General features: G+C 49.8%; 1 protein-coding gene across 5 annotated transcripts in view; it reads right to left on the minus strand.

Moving 5' to 3' along the window:
* Window positions 1-13,753, minus strand: part of PSIP1 (PC4 and SRSF1 interacting protein 1) — a 543,316-nt gene that overhangs the window by 240,759 nt on the left and 288,804 nt on the right. The gene's annotated exons all lie outside the window — the stretch shown is intronic.

Consider the following 13,753-nt stretch of genomic DNA (forward strand, 5'->3'; position numbering starts at 1 on the left):
CTCGATGGTTTCGGTGCCGAGAGGTGTTGAGTCTTCGGTGCCGAAGGTATTGTGGGCACAATCACATGTGGTTTGCTCGAGCCACCTGTAGGCTTATATTTCTTCGGAGCCGAGCCCGAGGGCGGGGCTTCTGAACACGATTTTCGGTCGCGACTGGGGCCAGCTGGCGGAGTCTTGACCGATGCCTTTTTTGGGGGTGTTGGGGTAGGGGCACTGGTACTCACTCGTTGCCCCGGAGTGATGAATCGTCCGCTTCGGATACGATTTGGAGGTCTTCGGAATCGTCTTCCGGGACATCCTGGGTAAAGATGTCCTCTGGTTCTGGAGCTGGTCTGGCGTCGAGCTCTTGCTGGATTAGTTATGTTCTGGCGAGAGGCACAGGTTGCAGACCTCGTGGTGGTCACTGTGGGGGAACTTTGCTCCACATTGGGGGCATTTTTTAAAAGGTGTCCTTTCCATGAGCCGTATCCGGAAACGGTCCGATTGGATTTCGACGTCAAGTTGTAAAGGTTTTTGGTTTCGAAAGCTGCATTTTCAGAAGTTTTCAGTCGGAGTGGAAAAGTTCATCCGAACCCAATGGCGGAAAAAAACAATCTGAGGATGGAGTGGATGCCCATGCACACTGTTGTCCAGGGGAGGAGTCACCTATCTCGTGACCAAAAGGCTTCTTTCGAAGACAACAACAACCTGCAATCATCCGAGCCCAACACCAGATGGCGATCTTATCCTAAGTGTGTGATCTGCAGCTCATATGCCTCGAACAATGTGCTGTACAGTCCAGCACTGCACACACTGGTCTGAAGGCTTTACCATAGCAAAACACATGAGTAAAAAGGACAGTAGACAGACCAAGCTCCAAATTGACGTTCGCAAACCGGCTCAGGTGCAGGGTGGCGGTGCAGACCAGACAAGCCCTGAAGACTCCCCTACTGTAGAACAAACCAATGACAAGGATGAGAAGTCGCTCCTCCTCGCAAGGAAACAGCCTCACCTCCACAGAATCTAAAATAGACACCATGTGCTCTCGGATGGATTCCATTACCGAAAAGCTAAACAGGATGGCAGCATAATGGAGGCAGAACATAGAATATCTGCAAAAAATTAAGCAAGGTCACGCAGAAATATACGGATTATAGGTCTTCCTGAGTCCACTAACATGGGTGGAATGGAAGATGTGGAGCATTTGCTGACAACAATGTTTGGGGTAGAGCTATTCTCCAAGATGCTTATAGTTGAGCGGACCCACCGCTCGCTGATGGCTCATGCACCCACCTGGAACATCCCCCAGACTGATCACTGCCCGCCTATTGAACTATTGTGATCGGGACACTGTCCTACGGTTAACCAGCAAGAAACACACGCTCCACTTTGAAGGGAATGAAGTGTTCATATACCCTGACTGTACAATAGGGATACAAGAGGCCCGCATGAAATTCCTGCTCATCTAACAGAAACTTCAGCAACTCGACATTCAGTATGCAATGCTATACCCTGCGTGCCTCCGCCTCACATATCAGGACAAAGTTCACATTTTCACCATTTCACAACAGGTCAGTGACTTTCTGAAACGCAACGCAAGCCGTGACTCCCCGGCGCATCGCACATCACAGGATTCTAGACCCTCCTCGAAGCTGTTGGAGCTGGGTTAAAGATGCAGAACTATGCTATGCTGTGGCCCGACAGTCAAGCTGACTGACACTCGTAGGGAGCTCTTCCCAATGCTGTACAGGAAGAAAATCACTGCCCGTCCAGGAGATGCGACATATGCTCAATACAGGACACAGATGTCAGGGACCTGCTCAAATGTACGAAGTACAACAAACTGCCAAACTTTGAGATTTCTAGAATGCTGCCCTGGACTCCCTTGTTCATTCGAGGAAGAACCACCAGGCTTACTGGTAAAACCCAGAAAGGATACCCCTATTATACTGGACCAGTATTTTTGTCTTTTTCACTCTTTTTGGGGTTTTGTGTTGTGCTGTATCTTTCTGAGCTACTTTATCTATTATGCAACACCACTTTACATTTACAACCTTTTTCTCCCTCTCCTGACTCTTCCGTATAGTCACCCTTAACCAGGCCCCTCCACTTCCTCCTATAGAAATCCCCTCATGCGCACTACACGGATCTAAATAATACTCGGCAAATAATTTGAAATCTTTCTATCCATTTTCTCCCTTACCCTCCCTTCTTCTCTCCTCCTCTACTGTTTTACTCTCTCTCCCTACTTCCTCTTTTCCTTTTCACTTGATTACAAGCACAATGCAAGACGTTGAGACTGTGTTTTCCTGTTCCTTGGAAGAGGGGGGGGGGCTATCCCTGGCACTCGGAGTCCAAGTTTAAATTAAGGACTAAAAGTCATCAACTGGACTTGAAGGGGTGTAGGTGGTGGGTGGAGGCGGCAGCGGAAGTAAAATTAGAGGTGGATATGTGCTACTAAATAGTAATCGAGAGGGAAAGTGTCTGTTAATCAGGGCTTTAAGAGGTATTTAAAAGCTGGGGGTCTCTCATAGGGGCGTGGTAGGTGTAATTAGGGGCATGGCTTAAAACACTTAAGCTAAAAATCTGTGCTTAGCATTGCATCCCACCCGACTGGTATTTTACTGCTTCTGTCATTGCATCCAGATATATAATACAAGTAACATTACACATACAACAAGCCAGGACTATTGGCTTTGTCAATGGCTGTTAGATGCATAAGATAAAAAAAAAAAAAAGCAACTATGGCTTTGTTGCATATAATATTGAAAATGATTTAGTTCTAAAATGATGACACTGCGAAAACTATAACCAGGCTCTTTGCCGCAGTACCAACCTTTACTGTCAGAGTTAAATTTTAAATAAAAGATCACCTAGGGTGATGGCAAAAATAGGGAGCTCGATAGGGACATGTTTCGGCTCCTGCTTTTTTAGACCCGGCCCACTTAAAGCCCTGCTGTTAATCATATATCCAACATTCTGCAGCTCAGCCAATCGAATTTGAGAACTTACATTAAATCCTTAAAGAGGTTCTAAGGTCACTGTAGGATGGAGCAATGAGAGTGTGGCGAATTTAGTTTGGCATTGGGAGGGCACTATGGACACAGCTGATATAACTGCTTGTTCCTGGGAACATTTGTTGGGGCTGGGCTTATAAGAAATCTGCTTTATCGTCGAGTTAAGCGCCTCTTTCACGCACACAAGCATTTTACGCGGAAGCGCTGTAACAAGGGTAACACAGAGCCAGAGTGGGAGACTGGGCAGGGCAAGCAGATTACAATGAGACCCAGGCCCGAACTCCGTTTTTTTCCTACCGAAGTCTGCTCTGAAGTGCGATCAGCTCACAGGTTATAGAGCGCCTCTATAACTGCGAGAGGACTTCAACTCACAGACAGTCACTTTTAAGAGGATTGACATGGAGGCAAGTGCCTACTATGGGGCGCAGCGGGATCAAGGAAGTAATGGTGGGCTGCTGAGGGTCTAGTCAAGCATCAATGGTTTAACACCTGGTCAGGGCAGTAAGTGCTATATGAATGCACTTACCTTGCAATAAACGTTCCATAGAAGGGGCCCACCAAACATTAGCATGGAATGCGTTTTCTGAAAAAGTCAACAATCACTCCACGAATACCAGCACATTAGACATTTTGAAAGGAATATGCTACTTACCAGTATGCATCTGTTCTTGGCATGTAGAGCTGCAGAGTTGTACACTTAGCATAGGTCGCCATCTGGTGTTGGGCCCGGATGTTTGCAGTTTGTTTTTCTTCTTGGACCGTCTTTGGAAGTCACGAGTTTGGTGACTCCTCCTTCGGTCCGTACTGCGCATGGGCTTCGGCTCCATCCTCAGATTGTTTTTCGCCAACAGGGAAATGATGGAGCGTAGTAATAACAGTGAGAAACCCATGTGTGTTGTATCTAAATAAGATGGACTGGAACGGATACAGGTAGCCGGGGAGGCGGGTGGGCGTGTACAACTCTGCAGCTCTACATGCCAAGAACAGATGCATACTGGTAAGTAGCATATTCCGTTCGAGGCATATGAGCTGCAGATTGTACACTTAGCATAGATTATATAGCAGTACCCAACCTTAGCGGCGACTACCGGTATCCGTTGCAGCTGTTTGAAAGAGTGTTTTTAGTACAGCCTGGCCCACCCTAGCTTGCTGCTGGGAGTGCACATCTACACAGTAGTTTTTTGTGAATGTGTGCGGTGTAGACCATGTGGCTGCCTTGCATATGTCATCTAAGGGTATATTCCCTAGAAAAGCCATAGAAGCCCCTAACTTTCTTGTAGAGTGGGCTTTAGGGGGAACAGATAATGTTCTCTTTGCCTTCTGATAGCAAATTTGTATGCATTTTACAATCCACCTAGCTATCCCTGATTTTGAGATGGGGTTGCCTTTATGTGGTGGAGAAAAGGAAACGAACAACTGTTTGGTCTTCCTGAAGGGTTGCGTTCTTTGTATGTAATATAGCAACGCTCTTTTCACATCTAGTGTGTGTAAGGCCCTTTCCGCAACAGATTGGGGTTGCGAAAAGAAGACAGGTAATTCCACTGATTGATTGAGGTGGAAGGGGGTAATGACTTTGGGCAGGAACTTCGGATTAGTTCGAAGTATGACCTTGCTGTGATGCATTTGTATGTAAGGTTCCTGTATGGTGAACGCTTGTATTTCACCAACCCTTCTAAGGGAAGTGATAGCTACAAGGAAAGCTGTTTTCCAGGTGAGAAATTGTAGCTCACATTTGTGCATTGGTTCGAAGGGCGGACCCATTAGTCGTGTAAGGACCAAATTTAGATTCCATACAGGGGAGGGTGGTGCCCTGGGAGGAATTACTCGTTTAAGGCCTTCCATGAAGGCTTTAATAGCGGGCACTCTGAAGAGTGACAAATGCTGTCTGTTTTGTAAATAGGCAGCGATCGCTGCTAGGTGTAGGCGTATGGATGAATACGCCAGGTTACACCTGTGAAGATGGAGCAGATAGCATATGATGTGTTGTATGTTACGGCAGTACATTACAAATCTTTTCCACTTTGCGGCATAGCATGCTCTAGTGGTAGGACGTCTGGCTTCCATGATGATGTTCATGCAGTCAGGGGGAAGGTTAAGGTATCCGAATTCTAGGATTTCAGGAGCCAGATCGCCAGGTTGAGCTGAGCTGGGTCCGGGTGCCTGATTTCTCCATGGTTCTGGGTTAGGAGGCATGGGGAAAGGTGCAGCTTTTGATGTGGTACCACTGATAGTTGTAGTAGCGTGGTGTACCACGGCTGTCTGGCCCACGTCGGAGCTACCAGAATGAGTGTGAGGGAGTGCTGTTGTAGTTTCCTGACCACTAATGGAATTAGTGGGAGAGGTGGAAAGGCGTATGCAAATCTGCCTGACCAGTTCATCCATATCGCATTGCCCTTGGACAATGGGTGTGGGTATCTGGCGGCGAAGCTTGGGCATTTTTTGTTTTCGTGGGTGGCGAAGAGGTCTATTTGAGGATGCCCCCACTGTTGGAAGAATGGGTGAAGAACTTGTGGATGCAGTTCCCATTCGTGTAGTTGTTGAGTCTGTCTGCTGAGCAGATCTGCTATGGTGTTTTGTACGCCTGGAACATGTTGTGCCAGGAGAAAAATGTTTTGGGGAATTGCCCATCTCCATATGCTCTGGGCTAAGCGGGAGAGCTGGGGAGAGTGTGTCCCCCCCTGTTTCTGTATATAATACATCGCAGTCATGTTGTCTGTGCGAATGAGGACTGCTTTGCCTGAAATCTGCTTTTGGAAAGATTTTAGGGCTAGAAAGATCGCCAAAAGCTCCAGATGGTTGATGTGGAGCGTTTTTTGCTGTGGCGTCCATAGACCTTGCATTGTGAGGTGTAAGAGGTGCGCTCCCCAGCCGGAGAGCGATGCGTCCGCTGTTAGAGTCACTTGGGGAACCGGGTCCAGGAACGGCCGTCCCTTGGAAAGGTTTGTGGTGTTCCACCACTGCAGAGAGTGATGTGTGCGGCCGTCCACCAACACCAGATCCGTCAGCTGACCCTGGGCCTGGTTCCACTGTCGTGCTAGGCACTCCTGAAGTGGACGCATGTGGAGTCTTGCATGGGGCACTATGAAGATGCAAGACGCCATCATCCCTATGAGCTTCATAAACACTCTTGCTGGTAGAGAGTGTTGAGGAAGGAATATTTTGCGTAAGGCTAGAATGCTTGTGATTCTGGCTGAGTTTGGATAGGCAATACCTTTTGAGGTGTCTATGGTGGCCCCGAGATATTGCTTTGTGTGAGATGGTATGAGGTGGGACTTTTGGTAGTTCACCGTGAAGCCTAGCTGGTGGAGCAGTTGGATGGTGCTGTTTGTATGTTGCACACATTGGTGGTAGGACGTGGCTTTTATCAGCCAGTCGTCTAAGTAAGGGAAGACGTGAATGTGTTGACGTCTGAGGTGTGCTGCTACTACTGCTAGGCATTTGGTAAACACCCGTGGTGCAGTGGTGACCCCGAAGGGGAGAACCTTGAATTGGTAATGTTGCCCGTCCACCACGAACCTGAGGTATTTTCTGTGAGAGGGGTGTATTGGAATGTGAAAGTACGCGTCTTTCAGATCCAGTGTTGTGAGAAAGTCTCCCTGGCAGAGGAGTGGGAGGACTTGTTGTAAGGTGACCATGTGAAAGTGGTCTGAATGTATGTAGGCATTTAGAGGCCGGAGATCCAGAATGGGTCTGAGGGTCTCGTCTTTCTTTGGGATTAAGAAATATAGGGAGTAGACCCCTAGATTTCGTTGATTGGCGGGTACCTGCTCTATAGCGTGTTTCTGGAGGAGCGAGAGTACCTCTTGTTTGAGCAGTGTGGAATGCTCTTGGGACATTGGACGGTGCCTTGGTGGGATATTGGGTGGGGTAGATGTTAGCTCGAGGCAGTACCCTGACCGAATGATTTGGGTCACCCATTTGTCCGATGTTATGGACTCCCATACGTGGATAAAATCTTGTAGTCTGCCCCCGACCGGAGTGGAATGGTCTGGGGGGAGCGAAGGGGAGTCATTGTGCGGGTGGGGTGGCAGAACGGGTATTGTTGGTTTTGCCCCTGCCCTTATTGTTGTTGCCTCTGTAACCACCTCTTTGGTTGCCCTTTGAAAAGGTATTTTGAGGAGGGGATTTGTAGGAGGTAGAGGCATTATCGGTGGAGGAGCCTCTACCTGTGCCACGAAAGGACGAGCGTCGAAAGGAACGTTTAGAGGCTTGGGTCTGGAGCGCTCCCATAGACTTCGCTGTGTCTGTATCTTTCTTCATTTTTTCGAGCGCTTCGTCTACCTTTGGGCCAAAGAGTGTTTGCTGGTCAAAGGTGTGATTAAGTATTGATGTCTGGACCTCAGGCTTGAACCCTGATATCCTGAGCCAGGCATGGCGGCGAAGCAGGACACTGGTGTTTATGGCTCTAGAAGCAGTGTCTGCTGCATCGAGGGCACACTTAATGGAGGTGTTTGTGATTAGTTTGCCCTCCTGTATCAGGTCATGAGCTTGGCGTTTGTATTTCTCTGGAAGGTGCTGCATAAGAGCCTCTAATTCATCATAGTGTGCTCTATCATATCGCGCAAGCAGTGCTTGTGTATTTGCAATGCGCCACATGTTTGCAGCCTGGTAGGCGGTGCGTTTACCAGACGCGTCCAGAAGTTTAGATTCCTTGTCTGGTGGTGGGGCATCTCCTGAGGATTGGGAGTTAGCCCGCTTTCTAGCTGTGGAGACAACTAGGGAATCTAGAGGAGCAGGGCCCTTGATGTATGCAGGGTCTGTGGGTGCCGCCTTGTACTTTTTCTCTATTCTAGGGTTTAGTACTCTGGCTCTGACAGGGTCTTTGAATACCTCTGTAGCGTGCTTGGTGACACCCTTAAGCATGGGTAAAATAGCAGTGGAACGGTCTTGTAAATCAAATGTATCCAGTAGGAAATCTTCTTCCACTGGTTCAGTGTGCATGCCCACCCCATGGTAGTGTGCTGCTCTCTGCACTAAATGGTGAAACCCTAAAGAGTCCTCTGGAGGAGACGGCCTTGATGGGTATAGGTCGTCTTGAGGTACATTGGGTACATCAGGGTTATTATAATCCTCCCATGGATCTGGGGTCCCTGGTGGAGTGGGATCCATTGGGGCGTCCCCTGGGTCATTGTCCGGGTCCCCGTCATCCGGGTCTGGGGATGGGGCCGGATCGTAGTGAGGTAAAGGTGGAGGGGGTGGTGGTGGGAGGGGGGGTGGCAGTGGGGAGGGTACTCTAAGGGGAGAAGTAGCTGAGTCCCTCTTTTTGGGTGGAGGAGGAGGAGCCGGAGCCTCAAGGAGACGCTTCTTAGTAATCACAGTCAAAAGGCCAGTCTTTGGATCTCTGGACAAAGTCTTTTGTAAAGGGTCTGGTGTAAACAGAGCCAATGGCGCCGAGTCGTCTGTCGGCACCGGCGATTTCGATGTTCTGTGTACGCCATGTTTTTTGGAGGTCTCCGTGTGTTTCGGCGTCGAATGCTGTTTCGGGGCCGGAGCGTCGGTGCCGACCGATTTCTGTTTGTGTTTGGTCGGCGCCGAGTGTCCAGGCTTCGGCACCGGTGGTTTCGGAGTCGAGCTGGATTTTGCAAGCTTCGGTGCCGAGTGGTGTTTATCGGCACCGGGCGTCGGCTGGCTCGATCTCGAGCTGCCGTGAGACTTTGAGTGCTTCGACACCGGGCCCGAAGGTGGGGTGATCGAGGCTTTGGTCTTGGTTTTGCCCAGGCCGGCAGGCGAGGGAGTAACCGGAGTCTCTTTGGTTTTCGGTGCGGGGCTGGGAGGGGGCATTGTACTCACGGCCCGCTGTCCTGGTGTTACGTCCTCCAGGTCGGAGTCGTCGGCCTCGGAAGCGCTGACGATGTCTTCTCCCAGTTCGGTGTGTGTCTGCCCCGAAGCTTCGGCGTCGTCTCCGAAGATGTCCGGTGGAGCTGTCGAGGATGAGTGCGCCATGGTGCGTCGAGCCCTTCGATCTCGGATCGTTTTCTTCGATCGAAACGACTTGCAGGCGGGGCAGTCTCGAGCCTCGTGTTCTGGAGAGAGGCAAAGGTTACACACCTGATGGAGGTCGGTGTGGGGAAATTTAGACCCACATTTTGGGCACTTTTTAAACGGAGTCCTTTCCATCGGCCGGGACCGGAGTCGCGGAGGGCCCGAAGGCCGGTGTCGATGTACGGGATGGAAAAAGTGCCGCTTCGAGAGATGAAGATGAAGGAACTCGAAGAATCGAGGATTTTCCGTCGAGGCTGGAACCGTAGAAGTTCGAAGCCGGAGCACGAAGTATCACATCCGAGCCCGATGGCGGAAAAAAACAATCTGAGGATGGAGCCGAAGCCCATGCGCAGTACGGACCGAAGGAGGAGTCACCAAACTCGTGACTTCCAAAGACGGTCCAAGAAGAAAAACAAACTGCAAACATCCGGGCCCAACACCAGATGGCGACCTATGCTAAGTGTACAATCTGCAGCTCATATGCCTCGAACATGTTGTTCTCGACTGGTTAGTACAACTCGGATTATCTTCATTATCTAAATATTTAATCCCTCTTGCGAAGCGCAGCAGGGGGCTGCTCAGGCTCGAGGTACATCTTTTAAGAGTCTTAGCGGGATTGGATCCTGGGCCGGCCATTGTGTCAAGGATCACACGGCTCGAGCTAAGTCCGCCGTACAAAGGTATTGATAAGGAGGTGAGATCGGAGCTGACTGGCGAGATTACAGGCCCTGGAGACGGCGGTATCCGCAGCAAAGCTCCCTGCGGGGTCCCAGTCACAGAGAGGGGCTGGCCAGACAGCTATGGGTCAAGAAAGGGAGGCCCATGGAATGGAATGTGAGAGCAGCGCCGAGGAGACGGAGAGCCGAGCGGTGTGTGCTGAAGAACACGAGCAGAGTGTGTCCCCACGCTAGATGGTTCTGAGACAGTGACCGGCACGGCACTGAGGCCTGGAAAGTAACTTCAGTAACGCACCAGACAGGCGGAGAAAGCGGGACGTAGACTCGTGGAAGAGAGAGCGGAGGCCCCTTCTAACACTAACGTGACAGCAAAGAGAGAGGGGCTGCCGCGTGTCACTGAAGGAGGACCCACTTCCAGAGTAGGATTAAACTACGTACACTGGGCATGGGAGGGGGGAGTGAGAGCAGAGAGAAACAATTAACAGCACGGCGCTCGTAAAAGGGCGCTGTGCTGATTATGTTGCAACAAGCCAGGACTATTTGCTTTGTCAATGGCTGTTAGATGCATAAGCGCGGTCCCGATAGTGAAAGGAGGACCGCGCTGCAAGCATTGGGATCTCTTGTCTTTATGGGGCCATGTGTAAACACATGGCCTCATAAAGATAAGAAATCCTTTGCGACTTGAACGGAAAGCAGGCGAGCCCGTCCAAGTGGGACGGCAGAAAAAGCCAAAGGGAGGTAACACACACAGCTCTTTTCCAATGGCTGGCCACCGTTTAGCATAAACGGCAACGCCGGTCAAAGGAAAAGAGGGGCGGGGCTTAAAGCCCTTTACTGGAAGTCCTGAAAAACATTAAATCTCGCAGAGCGAGCTGCGCATGTGCTTAGCAACGCTAGGCGAGACCTAAAAAGGGAAATGGCCAATAAGTTATTACAGCTAGCGTTGGTGTTGGCCAAACGGTGGGTGGCCATTTGCTGGTTGGATGAGCGAGCCCATCGTTTGTGAGTTGGATGAGGGATGTGGGAGAGGGGTTCCTGGCGGAGGAACTGCATTTGAAAGCCTGTCGCACGGATGAAAAGCTAGAGGAGGACATAGTAATCTGGAGAGAGTTATGTAGGGACTAGTGAAATGCAACAGGGATTGGCGGTGAACAGGATGATGAGTCCGATAGTAGCATGTAAACGCTGATTTTTGCTGCTATGCCATGTAAGTGGAAAGTATATTTAACTGTGAAATGTGTTCAGGACTAGAATGTACATAATGGAAATAAGTCGATGGATATCGTTTCGAAGCATTCTGTGTATGACCGCTCAGTTTTGGTGTGAAAATTTCATTAATAAAGTTTTTGCATATACAATGGCAATTCAAACTGTTTACAAACTGCATTACTACTACAAAGTATTTATGGCTTACCTGGGCCAGGCTTGCTTGGTTCTAGAAAATAAAATAACTAAAAGAATATTTTTATACAAAACCAACTGGTCTGAAGTTCAGTCTTTGAGTTTGTGATATAATTTGCTGATTGAGTGTGTAAAACAACTGCTTAACACTACCCTTTGATACAGCCTTACTGCTCGACCACACTACCATAGAGAGTGAGGTGCTATCTTTTACCTCTGCCTACCTTTGGGGTTCCACTGGACATGTGCACACTTTACCTTACTTTGGTACAGTGTATACAGAGCCAGCTTCCAACACCCCCCAACTGCAAGTGGCCCGGTAAGGTGAAATCCGGCCTCAAAAGACACCTCTGCTTCCAGCAGTCCTGCACCGTGGAGAAAGAAACCCGAGGTGCACCTATGTCCCCTCCAAGTTACTTGCCCAGCTGTTGGTTTCTCCCGAAGACTTCCTAGACTGATCCTGCAGCCAAAATTCAAAACTAGTAACTCCCTTTTAAAACAACAGGGCACCAGATTACAAAACAGCACCCTGCACCCAGCCACCGCTGCGGGTGCACCTTGTGTGCTAACTTGGACCCCCCTTTACCCTGAGCCCAACACCAGGGGATTTTCTCCCCCAACCTTGTGGCCTGCTCGTGAGCAGCCACCAACCGGAGGCCCCCTATTGAATAACACTGGGCCTCAGCACTCTGCACCCGAGTGCCGCTGAGGGTGCTGTGAGAGTACATCCTCGACCCCAGGGGAACCCTGATTCTAACCACAAATAGAGAGTAGGGTTTTATCTACTTTTACCTCTGTAAGCCTTTGGGGATCCACTGGACTCTGTGCACACTATACCTTACTTTGGTAGAGTATATACTGAGCCAGCTTCCTACAGCATTGTTACAAGAGACACACATGAGGCTGCTTTCACACCACTTTTGCCACCAAATGGGCATCACACAGAAACTTTGCAACTTACTCAACATATGCTAGGGGCACTACCACGCTTATCCGGAAAGGCACACCATACACTTCGCAAAGGCTCCCATAGTGATCCCCAGGGGCATCATACTCTGATGTGGGGAAGACTAGCTTCAGTGTCCATCACGATTGTTAATTGTTAAGGCCCTAACACAGTTTGTATTGTTTTGTCCGCTTCTTTATCAATAACGGCTTAAAAACTTTAAAAATAAGTAAGTAAATAAATAAACACAACAACAGTAAGGGTTATCTCACTTCACACAAGCGTGAGCCTTAGGAATACATCTAGGTTAGCTGTAGTTGCCAGGACACATAAGTCTTTCTGTAGGAGAGTGGAATCTGACTAATGGTTGCCCCCAACTTTTTGCCTGGTATTTAAGTGGTTTTTGACTAGTCTGGCTGGGATCCTGCTATCCAGGACCCCAGCCTATCTGCTTTCTCCCTAAAACTGTTGTGAGTACTCTAGGTACAAACATAATTGGATGCTGGGCATGCCCTACCAGTCCCTTGTAGATGGTACCCTAGGTACCCAGGGCATGGGTCCCCCAGTAGGCCTACCAGGGCTGCAGCACTTATTGTGCCACCCTGGGACAGCCACCCAAACTGACACCACCAGACCACTACTGTAGTCTGGGTAAGGTGGTGCTAGCACCCCTTACAGGGATGTAGGTACCCTATGTCCCATACCATTACAACACATATACTCTCATAGGTCACCCCTATGGCAGGCCCTGGTAATCCTACAGGGCTGGGTGCTGAGGTATGTGTGAGGGGGGACCCCTACATGAGTAGGACCTCTCTGCAACCTTCGTAAAATCGTTACTGGGTTGTTTGTAGTGTAGCCATACCATATACTCTTAACCGCATTATAAGTTATTGCGTCATCGCTGTAACTTGGGAATGGCTACACAGAACCATATCGTGTTTGGTGTCAAACATGAAGGAATCATACCCCCAGTCCAGCCATGTGCATGGGGGCACGATTCCCCCTTGCTAGGAGGGTGATATGGGAAAAGCGGTAGAATTTAGACACCAATTTAAAAGTGCACATGTACCACAAAATGGCTACTGTCCGCCACCTACACGACTCTGGCTGGCTGTTGCTGGGGAAAACCCCAGCCTCGCCATCTGGACAATAGGGCTCCTGTGGCAGGGAGGTGCCAGCACCTCCCCAGACAGGATATGTGGATTGGAACAGGGTGGGTGCACCAAATGTCCTTTCAGAGTTGCACGTAGGCAGCTGCAGAGCCCCAATTCTGCATACACCGCCTGGAACCGGTTCAGGGGCATCCTGCCCCTCGCCCAGGCGGGAAACACACAAAGGGGAGTGGGTGTAGCCACCCTTTCCCGCCACTACTCTGATTGGTGGGCTCTATTTTGGACCATCCCCTAATCTTGGGGATATATGGGAATAACTTTGCCCTAGAGCCTTAGATTCGTACAGGACTTCACAGAACTGACCTTCGACGAGCTGCTGCCCAGCTGACTGAAGAAATCTCCCTTGGGATAAAGGAGTTATCCCCCTGCTTGGCAGGCACCTAAAAGACTGCAAGATACCCGGTTGGAACTTCGCTGTTCTCACGAACTTCGACGCCTTCCATCAACCTTGAGGTGGGTCTCCAGTGCATCCCAGAGTCCTGTGAGCGTGCCCAGCAAGTCTGAGCACCGTGGACCACGTGGGTGCCGAGATCCCTGCATACCCCGAGACCCCGGCCACCTCTTGCATAGCACACG

Source organism: Triturus cristatus, chromosome 2_1 (genome assembly GCF_964204655.1).
Source record: "Triturus cristatus chromosome 2_1, aTriCri1.1, whole genome shotgun sequence".
Taxonomy (NCBI): Eukaryota; Metazoa; Chordata; class Amphibia; order Caudata; family Salamandridae; genus Triturus; species Triturus cristatus.